At 40.5% G+C, this 19,177-nt stretch overlaps 2 non-coding genes across 2 annotated transcripts; one reads left to right on the top strand and one right to left on the bottom strand.

Moving 5' to 3' along the window:
- Positions 1–234: 234 nt before the first annotated feature.
- On the bottom strand, positions 235–341 carry LOC141645592 (small nucleolar RNA R71). Its single transcript, XR_012545070.1, has one exon. It is a non-coding gene; the product is annotated as a small nucleolar RNA R71 (small nucleolar RNA).
- A 13,090-nt stretch (positions 342–13,431) lies between these two features.
- LOC141644612 (small nucleolar RNA R71) lies at positions 13,432–13,538 on the top strand. Its single transcript, XR_012544224.1, has one exon. It is a non-coding gene; the product is annotated as a small nucleolar RNA R71 (small nucleolar RNA).
- Positions 13,539–19,177: the final 5,639 nt, after the last annotated feature.

Genomic DNA, 19,177 nt, shown 5'->3' with positions numbered 1-19,177 from the left:
ATGCCAAGTGAGGACCCTCATTCTCATATGGAAACCTTTTGCGATTATTGTGATGCTATCTCTCAAACGGGCGTGACTCAAGACCAAATTAGATGGGTCTTATTTCCTTTTTCGTTAATCGGAACCGCAAAGCAATGGTTGAAGGGCCTTGATAAGGCCACCCTTGGAATAGATTCTTGGAAGAAGTTAGCTCTCGCTTTCTACAAAAAATTCTACCCACCGGAAAAGACCAATATGCTAAGAGCTCAAATCACGAGTTTTAAACAAAGGGATGAAGAATCTTTGTATGAAGCTTGGGAGCGGTTCAAAGGTGTTTGTCGCTCATGTCCTCACCATGGACTTAGCGAATGGTTTTTAGTGCAACAATTTTGGAATGGTTTATATGAAGATTCAAGGAACATTCTCAATATGGGATCAAATGGAATGTTCACCGAAGTTGATGACAATCAAACATGGAACAAGATTGAGGAAATGGCGGTCCATAATTCGCAATATAGTAGGCCTCGCAAGGCTACTAGAGGAAAGTATGAAGTGGACACCGTTACTCAATTGGGTGCTCAACTTAGTGCTCACATTGACACTATCAACTTGAAGTTTGAACAAGCTATGGCTAGACTTGAGGAAAACTCAAAATCAAAACATCATGTCAATGCCATGACGGCATCCTCATCAATCCCAAGTGGGATATGTGAGAATTGTGGAACCTTAGGTCATGATCAAAGTGAATGTAGGGGAACAACCGAGCAAGTCAATGCTTTCCAAGCTTACAAAAGCGGTACCCCTTATTCAAATTTTTACAATGAAAATACCAAGTTCCACCCAAATCTCTCATACAAAAGCCAAAATGTTCAAAACCCTTAAACAACATACACTCCACCACCCATGAGAAATCAAAACCAAAGACCCTTTTTCAATCAAAATCAAGGTTACCAAAATCAAAATCCATACAATCACCACAATGACCAAAGTTTTGATGTCCAAAAAGCGGTCCTTCAAATGCAAAAGAATCAACAAGAATTCTTCACCCAAATGCAAAAGGATAGCCAAGCGAAGGATACCACCATCAACAACATTCTAGCTCACACCAAGATGTTGGAAACACAATTGACCCAACTAGCATCTTCAAGCTCACAAAGACAAAGGGGGCAATTACCACCTCAAAGTAATCCCCTAGACATGAAACGGTTAGTGCCATTCACTTGAGAAGTGGTACAAGGTATGAAGCACCGAAGGAGCAAGTTGAGGATGAAGTTGTGAGAGCTAGTGAGAATGAAGTTGTGGTGCAAGGTCCCAAAGAAGGGGAATCATCAAAAGAAGAAAGTTCAAAGAAAAATGAAGATAAAGCCAAAGAAAAGGAGCCCATTGTGATTAGACTTCCTTTTCCAAGTCGTCAAGTCAAGCCCAAATTTGATGATCAACTTGGAAAGTTCATGGAAATTGTGAAGAACTTAGAAGTCTCAATTCCTTTCACGGAATTAATCAATCACGTTCCGGCCTATGCAAAGTACATGAAAGATATCCTCACAAAGAAGAAGTCGATCCGGAAACTTGAGACTATCGCCTTCACTAAGGTGAGTAGTGCCATACTTCAAGGGAGTTCACCTCCAAAGTTAAAGGATCCGGGAAGCTTCTCAATACCGTGTACCATTGGCAACACAACGATCAACAAAGCCTTATGTGATCTAGGGGCTAGTGTGAGTGTCATGCCGTACTCGGTGAGTAAAAGGTTGGGAATGGGAGAGCTTAAATGTACCAATATCACTCTTCAAATGGCCGATAGATCGACGAAGACACCGCTAGGGATATGGGAAGATGTCCCTGTGCGAATTGGGAAGTTTTTCATCCCGGTGGACTTTGTCATTGTTGATATGGAGGAAGATTCCAACATTCCAATCATCTTAGGAAGACCTTTCCTACACACCGCGGGTGCGGTGATTGATGTGAAGCATGGAGAGCTCACTCTAGAAGTGGGAGATGAAAGCATAACTTTTAATCTTGACAAGACCATGAGAGCTCCTCGTTTGCATGAGCCATGTTTCATGATTGATCATTATAGCCGGAAAGATGAGAAGAAGAGATCGGAACTCCAATGGAGGAAGAAAGTTGAAGATGCTCCATTCAAAGAACAAGTGAATTGTGACAAGGAGAGCTTGCATAGCTCATCAAAATCAACCAAGGAAGAAGAAGATGGCCTCATTAGCTAAAAAAAAGAAGAATTTGGGAGAGTTGTCTCCATCCAAGCAAGAGATTTTCAATGATCAACTCAATGAAGTTTGTGGTCTTTGGGACGACGAATTTAAAGGGATCTTTAATCCCTACATTGGGCATGCCATCGATCATGATCAACAACAAGAACCACGGTCTATTGAGAACCTCTACCATAACAACGAACAAGCTTTTAATTACTTCTTCGAGGTGTTGAGCAACATCAACAACACCTTGAACATGCCTCCTTGACATCTCATCAAGAATGAGAGTTTGGTGGAGTCCTCCCTAAACCACCACTTGTAAATATTTCTAACTCCCTAACTTACATTTAATTTTTGCATTGCATTTTTGTCATTTTTGGATTTTATTTACCTTGATCAAAATAATTGTCATGAAAAGAGAGAAGTGAGGGAGGGACTAATGATTTTAATTGATGTGTAGTGATTTACCTTAGTGTGGGGATGGCAATTGCCTAGGCTATTCACGCCTTAGTAGTGCCCCCACAATGAAGAACACAAGAAAAGAAAGAAAGAAAGAAAGAATGTTAAGGAATGGGTTTGCGCAAGGATCCGTGTAATCAAGGAAGAATCCGAGCGGATTCTGGAGAATCCGCCCGTCTGCAGAGGATCCGAGCGCCCACCGAGAAGACGCCCGTCTTGGGCTGTGCAAAAATTGAAGAATTCCTGTCTGTTAAGGAATCCGAGCGGATTTCTGGAAAGACGCCCGTCTCCCAGGATCCGTCCGTCTCTGGTAAAATCCGCCCGTCTTGAAGCTGAAGAAAAACAAGAAAAATCTCTGGATGAGAATCCGACCGGATTTCCCAAGAGACGCCCGTCCCTCAATAAAAATCCGTCCGGATTTCCCCAGGAGACGCCCGTCTTTAGGCGGGATTTTTAAATTTTGAAGCTTGAAAATCCGAGCGGATTGCGCCTAATCCGCACGGATCGTGCCTGCATCTTCGAGATTTTCGTTTCTTTAAATACCCCCCACCTTCATTCATTCATTCATTCATAAACACTACCCATAACACCAAAACCCTCATCCTCTCCATCTCAAACACAAAAACCCTCAACAAAATCACCAAAACAAAATCAAACCACCCTTCAAACATCAAATTAATCACTCCATCTTCAAGAAAAATCAAAACCAAGCACAAAATCTTCACCCTTTGAGTCGATTTTTGCTCTCATAAAGGCAAAGCCTTTCACTTTCAAAATCGATTTGGGCATTCTACAAATTGAAGATTTTTGATTCTCTACTTGGTTTGTTCATCAAATGGCAAGAACAAAGGGAGCAACAAAGGCAACAAATGCACCAAAAGCAAAGGCTCTCTCTCAAAGGCAAAAAGCTCTACAAACAAAGAAAGCTTTGGCAATGGTGGTGTCAACACCAAGCTTGGTAGTGGAACAACCTCAGCAAATTTCTATGGAAGCATCACCTTCTACTCCGGTAATTAATCAACTCTTGCATTATCCGGAGGTAACTTTCATTTCCGATGACCATAGAAATTCTTTTGTCAAGTTTGCTATGAAACAAATTCAATCCACCAAGTTCATATGTGAAAAAACCTTAGAGAAGCTAGGTGTCCTTGAACAAACAAGAGTCTTTTTCAATGCCATGGGTTTGAAGAAATTGTTTGAAATGAAAGAAGTAACATACCCCTCCCTTGTCTTGGAATTCTTAAGTTCCTTGAAAGTGACAAAGGTTGAGAATAGAGAAAATATTGAGTTTCGTCTAGCTAACACTAGTAGACGCATTTCCTTTCCGGAATTGGGTGCAATTTTGGGTCTTAGCGATGAACATAAATTCTATAAGCAATATGGTAAGTACGATCCCGCGCCTCTTTGGGAGGAAATCTCCGGGAAGAAATATGAAGATTTTCATGCTTGTCGTGCTCTCTTGGTCCATCATCCGGGCATAAGAGTTTGGCACAAAGTTGTGGGAAATACCATAATTGCTAGAAGAGACACCAATCATTTCACGGGGCTCGATTTTATTCTCCTTGAATCAACCTTGAATATTGGAAGAAGTTACACCAAGCCTTACAATTGTTTGAGGCTATTGGTTGATAGATGGCTTCATGTAGATAGTGGGAAGAAGGGTACGACCGTTATTGTTAATGGCGGCCTTGTCACGGTCCTAGCCAAGCACTTTGATCCTAATTTCAATAAGGATAGCAAGTACAAGGCTAAGGATGGTGGCCATCTCATTGATATGTCCACCTTGATTAACAAGTTTAAGTGGGTTGTTCACAATTCCCTTGATACCAAGTATGGGTGGCTTACTAGTGAGGCTCGTTCATTCACTTTACCCGCAAAGATTTGCCGTCTTAGTGTCCACCGGACCAACTATTTACTTCCCCTAACCAAAGAAGCCGAGTACATCATTCAACAACAAAAGGGTGACCATGAGGCCCCCTCCTCTTCCATTATCATACCACCTTACCCCTATGACTATGAAGAGTTTACGCCGGAAGGAATTGAAATTGGGAAAGACTATGTAACTCTTCTTATGAGAGCCATGCACAAGCAAGCTTATGAAGACCGGAAGAATGCTTATCTAGCTCAATATCCTCCCCTCCTACATTTAGCTAGGCAAGGACTCCTTGATCCATCTTGTCCTTTGCCTAGTTGGGCGGATAGAGAAGCTTTGTTCCCGGGTGCATCAAGGGATGTGGTGGAAGATAATGAGGTTGTTGGAAATGATGAGGAGATTGATGATAATATTGAGGAAGAAGCAAGCGGAGATGAAGAAAGGGATGGTGAAGATGGTGAAGATGATGATGAGGAAAGCAATGAAGAAAGTGCCAAGGAAAGTGGCAATGAGACCACTTCTCATGAGGGAAGTGGTGATAATGATAGTATGATGGAAGACTAGCCTTGGAGACTCCTACTCTCCCACGGTTTGTCTATATCTCTTTGTACTTTACTTCATTTTGATCATTGGTTAGTTGAGTCCTAGCAACATCAAAGGACTCACACCTCGGTTCCTTTGAGGTGTTCTTTATTGTTCCCATTTTTGAAAATCCAAAATGACAATCTAGTCTCATGCATAGCATAGCATGTGCATGAACTCCCCCATGTCTCGACATTAGCAATAGTGTCTTACTTGGTTTGGGGAAGTTGATGCATACGCAACGGGAGGTAATCTAAATTATCCTCTCCGTCATAACAAAACAACATGCATCATGTAGAATAGCTTAGTGTAGAATTGCATTTAGCATAGAAATCATGCATCACTCTTGCATAATTTCCATCATTTTGGCCATTGAGGACAATGCCCATATTAGTGTGGGGATGGGAATTCTAACACTTAACTTCTATTCAAAAACCCATAAAAATTGAAAAATTTCAAAAATCATAAAAATTTGAAAATTGAAAAATCCAAAAACAAGTTCATTCTCCTTTGTATATATTGTCTTGTATATATTATGTTTGTTTCATCCTTGTTCACTTTGATTGACTACGCCACATCCGAGACATGAGGATATTGAAGACCGCATGGTATGATCTTTCCAATCTCCTTTTTCCTCTTTATGTTAATGACTATGTGGCTTTATTTTGATTGATGCGGTAAAACAATGTGAACTTAGGACTTGCATTTAGTTTATATGTCATATTAGTTGGTAGAATCATTTGCATTAGGATGTTTATATGTTAGTTGCATCATGGCATGTAGTTTGCATGTTAGAAAAATTTTGCGAAACCGTCTACTTCGGAAGCTTGACAAGTGTATATAGGCCCTAGTAGATGCTTTTTATTCTTAAGACTTTGCTTGTTAGAATGCTTGTAAAACACCCTAGGATGTGTCATGCTAGTATCCTTTGACCCATGGTTTAAGGCCGAGTCAAGAGTACCTTGTGGTGTGATAACTCCTTGGCTACCGTTTATTCCAAGGTGACCCTTGAAACCATGCATACTTCTATCCATCATCCATGTTCTACCACATTTTTGTCATCAAAGGGAATGGGCACAAAAAGAAATTGATTTGAGTTCAAAGAAATGAAAAGTGAAAGAAAATTTGCAAAAGTGCATCAAATGAAAAGAGGAGCAAAAATAGAACTCCTAAAGCTTCAAATACAAGGCACCCTCGTTACTAATTGGGGTGACTTTGGAAATGTTCAAAAATGCAAAAAGTTGTCAAGTATTGAAATGTCAAAAATCAAAAAGAAATGGCAAAGAAAGTGTTCTCAAATGTCAAATGCCAAAGAAATTTGGGGGGAAAACAAAAACAAAAGCAAACTCCCAAAGTGAAACTCAAATACTATCGATCCCTTTATCCATCATATCCATTTTTGTGCATGGTAGAGAGGGGACGACCCTTCTTCTTGTCTAGGCAAGAGGGGGAATTCCGCGATCCTCCAGTGTTTCTAACACCATAGGGAGTCTACTCTTGACAAAAGCATTTAACGATTGAGGACAAAGGTACCCTAGCTTGACACCTTTTGGAGGTGATTTATTGGTATCCTTCTAGGCTTAGTAGTTTGAACAAATTGCATCTATGAAGGATTGTGTACCCTCGAATTGCTTCCCTTGTAGATAATTTCCGCCACTTAGATGAGGAAAGTGGCTATTCTTTTGTAGATGCATCCATTACTTGATTTTGTGTGCTTAATGTTTGGATGTGTCGCCATTTTGGCAAGACCCACCTTGCCTTGCAAGAAGGCATCCTACCTCATGGTTGTCTTGTTGTGAGTTGAAGGGGCGGAGTGAGACCCGCTAATTGTCTCATATCGGCTATTATTATTAGGTTAGGTTAGTTTTGGTCCTAGTCTTTGTCACCTCTTTACTCGGGACGAGCAAAGGTTCGGTTTGGGGATATTTGATGCGACCATAATTGGCGCATATTTAGCCCCGAATTACCATTGTTTCCATGCTTTTTAGTGCCTATTTGGGTCATTTCTTATCTTTAGATCTTTGTTTTGCATATTCTTTGAGATTTTGATCCCTTGGTAGGAAAGGAGTAAGAATCTTGCATTTTCATGGCAAAACGAGGCTAAATGGATCGTATTCAATGACCAAGCATCAAGGAGAGACAAGACTAGAAGGCCTTTGTACATTGCTAAGTAGAAGATCAATGTTGAGAAAGGATCCTTGAGTCCCCAAGGAAATCCCCAAGGATTCTATGAAGAAAAGGAAAGAAAAGAAGAAGGAATGACGCTGTAGAAGAATCCGAACGGATCATCCATGATCCGTCCGTCCGCCACTCAATCCGAGCGTCCTTACCAGGATCCGCTCGGATCCCCAGGCCCAATCCGAGCGTCTTCTCGCCTTGATCCGCTCGGATGGTCCATGCCCCATCCGTCCGTCTCGACCTCCATCCGCTCGGATCACAGTACAGCATGGTTTCGTCCTTCAAGTTACAAAATGGAGACGCCCTTCTCTCATTGAATACCGGAGTCTCCTTGCTCAACTTAAAAAGTGTAATTACTAGTTTAACCCTTAGTTAACCCTAATGCATCCTCCCTAATTTTCACTATAAATACCCCATTAGTCTAATTAGAGGAGCATGTTCTTCTAATCAATAATTAGTGTAGTTAATATCAATCAAATCTCTCTTCAATATTGTAATCAAATATTAATCAAGTTTTAATCCAAGTTTTAGTTCCTTAATCTCTCTCTTGTTCTTACTTTATTTTGGGTAATTGAAGATCATTTGGGTTATTATTGGGAGATTGACAACCTCTCAATCTAGGATTCAAGTACTTCTATTATTCTTGCTTTATTATTGGAATCATTAGTAGGTATAATCTCTTAATCCCTTTTTAATTATTGCTAATTACTTTCATTTATTCATCATGTTTCATTATGTTAGTATGATTGACAACCTTTCTAGCATGATCAATATGATAATGAGTGAGTAGTCTCTTAGCTAGGGTTTAATGGGTGATTAGGGAAACCAACATGGGGAATGATTCATGCTTAAATCAATATGCTTTCATATCTTATTTGCTTGCTTGTTTTGATCTTAATACATGCACATGTTATGTTTGATGAAATGCTAAGCCTATGAATCCTTGCATTTATTATCATCTACTATCTCTTCAACTTGACTTGTAAGACATAACCCAACTCGAGTCTTGTTAGATCATGCATGTGTTAAGTAGGAAAGATTAAGTCGACTTGTAGGTGTTGTACAATCTATGTGATTCGGCTCCGGGACCCAAACTTTCCTAGGATTGTAAGATATAACCCAACTCAATCCATCACAACAATAATTGCTTGCTTATAAATTGAGAACATGTTTGTATGATCATATCCCATGAATCCCCTATGAACCCATGACACCCTAGTGCTTTTAATCAATTGTTTACACCCTTATTCCATTTACCTTGTTAGTTTATTTTCATTGCTATTTTAGTTTAGTAACCTTCTACATCAACCCAACTTGTGACACCCCTAGACACCACTAGTAGCAATAGAAATCTTCGTTTTCAATACCCGTCCCTTGGGATCCGACCTTTACTTGCCTCTTTACTAATTTGTAGAGTTGTTTGTGAAGTATAAATTGTGTTTTGTATCGACCATTGACCAACGACCACAATTACTTAATTTGTGAACTAAATGGCTCCGATCACTTCTTCCTCAATATTATCATCAACTTCTTCATCATTTCCAACAACCTCATTGTCACCCACAACGCCCCTAGATGCACCCGGAAATAAGACTTCTCTATCCGCCCAACTAGGCAAAGGACAAGATGGATCAAGGAGTCCTTGCCTATCTAAATGTAGGAGGGGTGGATATTGAGCCAAATAAGCATTTTTCCGATCTTCATAGGCTTGCTTGTGCATTGCTTGCATGAGAAGAGTCACATAGTCTTTCCCAACTTCAACTCCTTCCGGCTTGAACTCTTCATACTCAAAGGGGTAAGGTGGTATGACAATGGAAGAGGAGGGCATTTCAAGATCACCCTTTTGTTGTTGAAGGATATACTCGGCTTCTTCGGAAAGGGGAAGTAGATAATTGGTCCGGTGGACGCTTAGACGACAAATCTTCGAGGGCAAGGTGAACGATCTATCTTCACTAGTTAGCCATCCATACTTAGTGTCAAGGGGGTTTTGGGCAACCCACTTGAACTTGTGAATCATAGTATGCATATCAACAAGATGGCCACCCTCCTTTGCTTTGTACTTGTTATCCTTATTGAAGTTAGGATCAAAGTGCTTAGCTAGGATCGTGACTAGGCCGCCATTGACAATAACGGTCGTGCCCTTCTTCCCACTATCGATGTTGAGCCATCTATCTACCAAGAGCCTCGAAGAATTGTAAGGCTTGGTATGAATTCTTCCGATATTCAAAGCCGATTCAAGGAGAATAAAATCAAGTCTTGTGAAATGATTGGTGTCTTTCCTAGCAATTATGGTATTTCCCACAACCTTGTGCCATACTCTTATGCCCGGATGGTGGACCAAAAGAGCACGACTCGCATGAAAATCCTCAAATTTCTTCCGGGAGATTGCCTCCCAAAGAGGTTCGGGGTCATACTTTCCATAATGCTTAAGATAACGCGATTCATCACTAAGACCCAAAATTTCACCCAATTCCTTAAAGGTAATGCGTCTACTAACATTAGCTAGACGAAACTCGAGATTTTCTCTATTCTCAACTTTGGTGACTTTCAAAGAACTTAAAAATTCCAAGGTAAGGGAGGGGTATGTCAATTCCCTTGTTTCAAACAATTTCTTTAACCCCATGGCATTGAAAAAGGCTTTTGTTTGTTCAAGAACACCCAATTTTTGTAAGGTATCTTCACATATGAATTTGGTGGATTGTAATGACTTCATAGCAAACTTGACAAAGGTATTTCTATGGGTATCGGAAATAAAAGTTACCTCCGGATAATGCAAAAGTTGATTAATTACCGGAGTAGAAGGTGTTGTTGCTCCCATAGAAGGTTGTTGTTGTTGTTGCACTTCCAAGTTTGGTGTTGCTACCACCATATCCAAAGCTTTCTTTGTTTGAAGAGCCTTTTGCCTTTGTGAGAGTGCCTTAGCCTTTGGTGCCTTTGTTGCCTTTGTTGCTCCTTTAGTCCTTGCCACTGATGAACTAACCAAGAAAAGAGTGAAAAATCTTCACTTTGTAGTATGCCCAAATCGATTTGAAGGTGAAAGGCTTTGCCTTTATGAAAACAAAAATCGACTCAAAGGTTGAAGATTTTGTTCTTGGTTTTGATTTTTGTTGAAGAAGGAGTGATTAATTGGTTGTTGGAAGGATGGTTTGATTTGTTTTTGTTGAATGTTGTTGAGGGTTTTTGTTTTTATGATGGAGAGGATGAGGGTTTTGATGTTGTGGGTAGTGTTTATGAATGAATGAATGAATGAATGAAGGTGGGAGGGGTTTTAAAGAGGCCGAAAATTTCGAATCTGCAGGGGCAATCCGTGCGGATTCTGCCCAATCCGTGCGGATTCTGGTCTTTCTGGGTTTTGCAAAGCTCGCCTAAAGACGGGCGGATTTGTGACAATCCGCTCGGATTTGCTGAACACGGGACGGGCGGATTTGCTCAAAGACGGACGGATTCCTGTCCAGAGAAATTTTCTTGTTTTCCTCAGCTGCAAAGACGGACGTCTTTCTCCCAGGACGGACGGATTCTTCAAGACGGGCGGATTTTCAGAAATCCGCTCAGATTCTTTAACAGTCAAGAAAATTTCAAAATTCAGCTCAGTTCAAGACGGGCGTCTTTTCTGCAGGACGCTCGGATTACATAAGGCGGGCGGATTCTTGGGAATCCGCTCGGATTCTTCCTCTGTGTACACGGATTCAGTTCCACCCGTGCACAGCGCATTTCCCTTATCATTCTTTCATTCTTTCTTCAAGTCTTGTGTTCTTCATTGTGGGGGCACTACTAAGGCATAGATAGCCTAGGCAATTGCCATCCCCACACTAAGGTAAAGCACTACACATCAATTGAAATTGTTAGTCCCTCCCTCACTTCTCTCTTACATGACAATTATTTTGATCAAAGTAAATAAAAATCCAAAGATGACAAAAATGCAATACAAGAATTGAAATGTAAGTTAGGGAGTTAGAAATATTTACAAGTGGTAATATTTACAAGTGGTGGTTTAGGGAGGACTCCACCAAACTCTCATTCTTGATGAGATGTCAAGGGGGCTTGTCCAAGGTGTTGTTGATGTTGCTCAACACCTTGAAGAAGTAATCAAAGGCTTGTTCATTATCATGGTAGAGGTTCTCAATGGACCGTGGCCCTTGTTGTTGATCATGATCGATGGCATGTCCAATGTAGGGATTAAAAATCCCTTCAAATTCGTCGTCCCAAAGACCACAAACTTCATTGAGTTGATCATTGAAAATCTCTTGCTTAGATGGAGACAACTCTCCTAATTTCTTCTCTTGGCCAATGAGGCCATCCTCTTCTTCCTTGGTTGATTTTGATGAGCTTTGCAAGCTCTCCTTGTCATAAATCACTTGCTCTTTGAATGGAGCATCTTCAATTTTCTTCTTCCATTGGAGTTCCGATTTCTTCTTCTCATCTTTTCGGCTATAATGATCAATCATGAAACATGGCTCATGCAAACGAGGAGCTCTCATAGTCTTGTCAAGATTAAAAGTTATGCTTTCATCTCCCACTTCTAGAGTGAGCTCACCATGTTTCACATCAATCACCGCACCGGCGGTGTGTAGGAAAGGTCTTCCTAGGATGATTGGAATGTTGGAATCTTCCTCCATATCAACAATGACAAAGTCCACCGGGATGAATAACTTCCCAATTCGCACGGGGACATCTTCCCATATCCCTAACGGTGTCTTCGTCGATCTATCGGCCATTTGGAGTGTGATATTGGTGCATTTAAGCTCTCCCATCCCCAACCTTTTACTTACCGAGTATGGCATGACACTCACACTAGCCCCTAGATCACATAAGGCTTTGTTGATCGTCGTGTCGCCAATGGTACACGGTATTGAGAAGCTTCCCGGATCCTTTAACTTTGGAGGTGAACTCCCTTGAAGTATTGCACTACTCACCTTAGTGAGGGCGATAGTCTCAAGCTTCCGGATCGACTTCTTCTTTGTGAGGATATCTTTCATGTACTTCGCATAGGACGGAACGTGATTGATTAATTCCGTGAAAGGAATTGAGACTTCTAAATTCTTCACAATTTCCATGAATTTTCCAAGTTGATCATCAAATTTGGGCTTGGCTTGACGACTTGGAAAAGGAAGTCTAATCACAATGGGCTCCTTCTCCTTGGCCTTGTCTTCATTTTTCTTTGAACTTTCTTCTTTTGATGATTCTCCATCTTTGGAGTTTTGCACAATTTCTTCCTTTTCACTAGCTTCCACAACTTCATCCTCAACTTGCTTCTTCGGTGCTTCATACCTTGTACCACTTCTCAAGTGAATGGCACTAACCGTTTCATGTGTAGGGGGATTACTTTGAGGTGGTAATTGCCCCTTTTGTCTTTGTGAGCTCGAAGATGCTAGTTGAGTCAATTGTGTTTCCAACATCTTGGTGTGAGCTAGAATGTTGTTGATGGTGGTTTCCTTTGCTTGGCTATCTTTTTGCATTTGAGTGAAAAATTCTTGTTGGTTCTTTTGCATTTGGAGGACCGCTTTTTGGACATCAAAACCTTGGTCATTTTGGTGATTGTATGGATTTTGATTTTGGTAACCTTGGTTTTGATTGTAAAAGGGTCTTTGATTTTGGTTTCTCATGGGTGGTGGAGTGTATGTTGTTTGAGGGTTTTGAACATTTTGGCTTTTGTATGAGAGATTTGAATAGAATTTGGTGTTTTCATTGTAAAAGTTGGAATAAGGGGTACCACTCTTGTATGCTTGGAAAGCATTCACTTGTTCATTTGTTCCCCTACATTCACCTTGGTCATGTCCCAAAGTTCCACAATTCTCACATATCCCACTTGGGATTGATGAGGATGCCGTCATGGCATTAACATGATGCTTTGATGATTTTGAGTTTTCCTCAAGTCTAGTCATAGCTTGTTCAAACTTCAAGTTGATTGTGTCAATGTGAGCACTAAGTTGAGCACCCAATTGAGTAACGGAGTCCACTTCATGCTTTCCTCCTCTAGTAGCCTTGCGAGGTCTACTATATTGTGAGTTATGGACCGCCATTTCCTCAATCTTGTTCCATGTTTGATTGTCATCAACTTCGGTGAACATTCCATTTGATCCCATATTGAGAATGTTCCTAGAATCTTCATATAAACCATTCCAAAATTGTTGCACCAAAAACCATTCGCTAAGTCCATGGTGAGGACATGAGCGACAAATTCCTTTAAACCGCTCCCAAGCTTCATACAAAGACTCTTCATCCCTTTGCTTAAAACCCGTAATTTGAGCTCTTAGCATGTTGGTCTTTTCCGGTGGGTAGAATTTTTTGTAGAAAGCTAGAGCCAACTTCTTCCAAGAATCTATTCCAAGGGTGGCCTTATCAAGGCCCTTCAACCATTGCTTTGCGGTGTCGATTAAGGAAAAAGGAAATAAGACCCATCTAATTTGGTCTTGAGTCACGCCCGTTTGAGAGATAGCATCACAATTGTCGCAAAAGGTTTCCATATGAGAATGAGGGTCCTCACTAGGCATCCCCCCAAATTGGCTCCTCTCAACTAGTTGGATGAAGGCGGACTTGGCAATAAAATTTCCGGTGAGATGTTGCGGTGTAGGAGTACCATTTGGTAGATTCTCCTCGGTGGGTACGGAGTGTGACGAGAATTTTGACATTGTAGGTGGATTTTGTGGGGTATTGTGTAATGGGTTTTCTTCTCCTTCAATTGCGAAAGGATTGACAAACTCACTAGTGGGTTGAACAACTTCACTAACACCTCTCAAATTCCTCCTAACAAGTCTCCTATTGTTCGTCAAGGTTCTTTAGATTTCACGGTCAAAAGGTAACAAATCACCTTGTAACCTTCTAGACATGCAAAATATCAAACAACTCAAAAACAATTAGAACAAACCTTGAGGAGTTTTACTTCCTCAAGGCGAAGAAAAACACAACCAATGACAATAAAAAGAAATCTAAATCAAACAAACACCGTCCCCGGCAACGGCGCCATTTTTGATGCGATCCCGCTAAGTGTTCACAAATTAAGATGTGGTCGTTGGTCACGGTCGAATCAAAACACAATTTATAGCTCCACAAACAACTCTACAATTAGTAAAGAGGTAAGTAAAGGTCGGATCCCAAGGGACGGGAGTTGAAATGAGATTTCTATTGTAACTAGTGGTGTCTAAGTGGTGTCACAAATTGGGTTGATGTAGAAGGTTACTAAACTAGAATAACAATGAAAATAAACAAGCAAGATGAATTAAAGGGGTGTAAACAATTGATTAAAGGCACTAGGGTGTCATGGGATCATAGGGGAATCATGGGATATGATCATACAAACATGTTCTCAAATCATTAGCACGCAATTATTGTTGTGATGGATTGAGTTGGGTTATATCTTACAATCCTAGGAAAGTTTGGGTCCCGGAGCCGAATCGATTAGATTGTACAACACCTACAAATCGACTTAATCTTCCCTACTCAACAACATGCATGGTCTAATGAGACTCGAGTTGGGTTATGTATTACAAGTCTCAATGAAAAGATAGGAGATGATAGTAAATGCAAGGATTCATAGGCTTACCATTTCATCAAATATAACGTGCGTGAGTTGAGATCAAAACAAGCAAGCAAATAAAACATGAAAGCATATTAATTTAAGCATGAATCATTCCCCATGTTGGTTTCCCCTAATCACCCATTAACCCTAGCTAAGAGACTACTCACTCATTATCATGTTGATCATGCTAGCAAGGTTGTCAATAATCATACCAACAGTATGAAACATGATGAATAAATGAAAGTAATTAACAATAATTAAAAAGGGATTAAGAGATTATACCTACTAATGATTCCAATAATAAAGCAAGAATAATAGAAGTACTTGATGTTTGATTGAGAGGTTGTCAATCTCCCAATAATAACCCAAATAATCTTCAATTACCCAAAATAAAGGATGAACAAGAGAGAGATTAAAGAACTAAAACTTTGATTAAACTTGATTAATACTTGATTACAATATTGAAGAGAGATTTGATTGATATTAACTATACTAATTATTGGTAAGAAGAACATGCTCCTCTAATTAGACTAATGGGGTATTTATAGTAAAAATTAGGGAGGATGCATTAGGGTTAACTAAGGGCTAAACTAGTAATTACACTTTTTAAGTTGAGCAAGGAGGACCCGGTATTTTCTGAGAGAAGGGCTTCTCTTTTCGTAGCTTGAAGAAGACAATCCGTGCTGTGAAGAAATCCGGGCGGAATAGGGTCGGGACGGGCGGATTGCACCGTTGGAATCCGAGCGGATTCTGGGGAATCCGGGCGGATTGTTGAGGGGGAATCCGAGCGGATTCAGGCAAGGACGCTCGGATTGTGCTGGGGCTGGACGGACGGATTGTTGACAATCCGCTCGGATTGTCAGTCAGCATAGTAACTTCTTCTTTTCTTCCCTTTTCTTCATAAATTCCTTGGGGATTTCCTTGGGGACTCAAGGATCTTTCCTCAACATTGCTCTTCTACTATGATATGTACAAAGGCCTTCTAATCTTGTCTCTCCTTGATGCTTGGTCATTGAATTCGATCAATTTAGTCTCGTTTTGCCATGAAAATGCAAGATTCTTACTCCTTTCCTACCAAGGGATCAAAATCTCAAAGAATATGCAAAACAAAGAACTAAAGATAAGAAATGACCCAAATAAGCACTAAAAAGCATGGAAACAAGGCTAATTCGGGGGCTAAATATGCGCCAATTATGGTCACATCAATTGGCTGCTTCAAGATCCGTGGGGATCATTGAGGAGCCTTCGGAGTCCTTCATCATTGCCAAAATACTTGTTTTATTGATCAAGGCCTTTAGTATTGGTCTCCTCTTTGTTGCTTGGTTGTTAGATGCGATCCATATAGCTCCATTTTGCTCCATATATTCAACGTTAGCATTCCTCTCCTTCCAAGGACATCAAAACTCAAAGAATATGCAAAGTAGGAAGCTAAAGTTATGAAACGACCCTAATTTTATATACCTCATTTCTGCACCTCCCACCAACCACCTAGTGATGATTGGGCCGCATGTTTAATACGCGAACGATTTTATGACAGTCCATAAATTCATCGATAAGTGCTAGTTCAAACACTCGAGTCAACCCCTTGGTCGTCATCTTCGCCCTGATACGGTTGTTTTGACAGTAATTAGAGTTCATTTGGAGTCCGGTTCAAAAACCGCTTCATTTTCTAAAAACCGTTTAAATGTCGAGTCGGAATATTCTAAAATTCTAAGGATATTTATTCTTAAATTAAAAAAAATATTTTAAGTAAATATCTTCTGTATTTTATGTTTTACGGAATAAGGAAGTGTATATCTACCCAAATTCCATAAAAAAAACGCGGAAATCTTTCTTGGTGAGGAGGAAACCTCTGGGGAAATGACACAGCAGATGATGCGCCACTTCCAAGGGTCGCAATGGTTGCTGCGCCTCTTCCCCAGCCCTCTTTCCACGCTTTACAGAATATTTCTGTGATTTGTTTCCGTATCCGTGTCATTCCTAAACTACTTCATGTGTTTAGTAAAAATAGAGGCCTTCGGCCTCCATATTTGGCACGCGAGTGTTCCGCCTCTTGTTTCTCTCTCTTTGCATTCTAGACTACGCTATTGCATTTGACGCCTTTGTGCTTTATCAATCGACCACGTAAGCTCAGATCATTCTGAGTCTCAGTCACGTTGTGGAGACCGACCAATTTGACTAACTCCGTTTAATCAACCTAATCAATGTACTAAATCTTTTACCAAGGGCACTTTCCACGCATATTCGAGTCGAGCAACTAGTAAACAATAACTTTAGTCAATCTTGTTTCGTTAAACATGTAAGTCTCAGGGTGTAAATGCCATTCATTTATTGTACTTTTATTTCGTATCATCTAATGTAATGTCTATATCAAAAGCACGTTCAAAACCGTCTTTAAAATCATCTTTTAAAACCGTTTTTATAAAACACCGTAGATAATACAACACATCACACATTATTATCCTTCATGGACGGGTATGCAGGTTATAACCAAATCAAAATGGCCAGAGAAGATATGCACAAGACAGTCTTCGTCACTCAGTGGGGCACATATTGCTATACTGTTATGCCATTCGGGCTAATCAACGCTGGGGCTACGTACCAATGCACTGCAACTATTTTGCTACATGACATGATGCATAAACAAGTGGAGGTGTACATAGATGATATGATTGTCAAATCCAAGGATAGAGAAGGGCACATCGATAACCTTTGAAAATTCTTTCTCAGATTGCGCAAGTACAACATGAGGCTCAATCCTCAGAAATGTGCATTTCGAGTAACATCAGGCAAGCTTCTGGGATACGTTGTCAGCCAAAGGGGGATATAAATTGATCCATCCAAGACCAAGGCCTTAATCGAGATGTCACAACCCCGAACAGAAAATGAGGTCAGAGGATTCCTGGGTAAGCAACACATAATTCGATTCATATCGAAACTCATTATGATCTGCGAACCTATCTTCAAAAAGCTCAAGAAAACAAACCATGCCATATGGGACAAAGACTGTCAAAAGGCATTTGATAGGATAAAGGAGATATTGGCCAAACCAACAGTGCTAATGCCTCCCGAACAAGATCAACCTCTTGGTTTATATCTCATAGTCACCGAAACAGCCATGGGGGCTATGCTCGCACAGACTGTTGGAAAGGAAGAAAGAGCTATCTACTACCTTAGTAAGAAGTTCTTGGATTACGAGAGTAAGTATAAACCTCTCGAGAAGACATGCCTCGCTGTTTGGTGGGCAACAAAGAAGCTACGCCATTACATGCTTAGCTACTCTGTCAAGGTGTATTCTAAAATGGATCCCGTCAAATACCTTTTCTAGAAGACAGTTCTCCATGGACGTTTTGCAAGATAGACCTTATTGCTCTCAGCGTTCGATCTCAAATACGTACCTTTAAAAGTCATAAAGGGACGTGCCGTGGCTGAATTCATCGCAGATGATCCAATCAACGATACGCAAGCAATAGACTTGTGGTCATTTCCAGATGAGGATATTCTACAAACAAGTATGGATTTTTGGGATCTCTACTTTGATGGGGCATCCAATCTCAGAGGATTTGGAATACGGGTGTTGCTCATTTCTCCAAAAGGCGAGCAAACACCACTTTCTATCAAACTCAACTTCGAGGTGACAAACAATGCAGCAGAGTGTGAGGCTTATCTCATTGGTCTACAAGCGGCAGTGGGTTTGGAGTCATCTTTAATCATCAACCACAACATCAAAACCTTCGAGTTCACGAGGAGTCATCTTTAATCATTAACCAAATCACTAGATCCTGGAAAATCCGAGGTGAAAGTCTAGCACCCTATCAGGCTAGGATAGATCAGGTTGCTCAATTCTTCGATCAGGTTACCTATCTACACCTGCCTCGAGAAGAAAATCATTTTACGGACGCTCTTGTAAAACTCGCATCCTTAATCAATATGCCAGACAACGTGGTTGAAATGCCTTTATGCATCGAAAGGCGGTCTGAGCTAGCCTATGTGCACTTCCTTACAGACAAAGAGGAAAACCCAGGGGAACCTTGGTTTCAAGCCATTTTAAATTTCAAGTTAAATGGTACATATCCACCAGATATGGATAAGAGAGGACAACAAGCCATATGCATACTTGCCTCTCAATACTTCCTCATGCAGGGAGAGTTATACAAAAGAACAACACTTGGTGTCGTCTTGCTTGCTTTGATCATTCCAAGGACGGAAAGTAATGGAAGAAGTTCACGATAGAGAATGCGGTTCTCACATGAGTGGAACTATGATGGAAAAGAAGATTACACGTTTGGGGTATTACTGGACGACAATGGAGTCGGATTACGTCAAATACGGCATACATTGTCACAATTGCAAGATCTTTGGGAATGTGAAACATGTTCC

The sequence above is a fragment of the Silene latifolia genome, chromosome 2 (assembly GCF_048544455.1).
Source record: "Silene latifolia isolate original U9 population chromosome 2, ASM4854445v1, whole genome shotgun sequence".
Lineage (NCBI taxonomy): Eukaryota > Viridiplantae > Streptophyta > Magnoliopsida > Caryophyllales > Caryophyllaceae > Silene > Silene latifolia.
The sequence above is the reverse complement of the archived record's forward strand: the minus strand, read 5'-3'. Positions and strand labels throughout refer to the sequence as shown.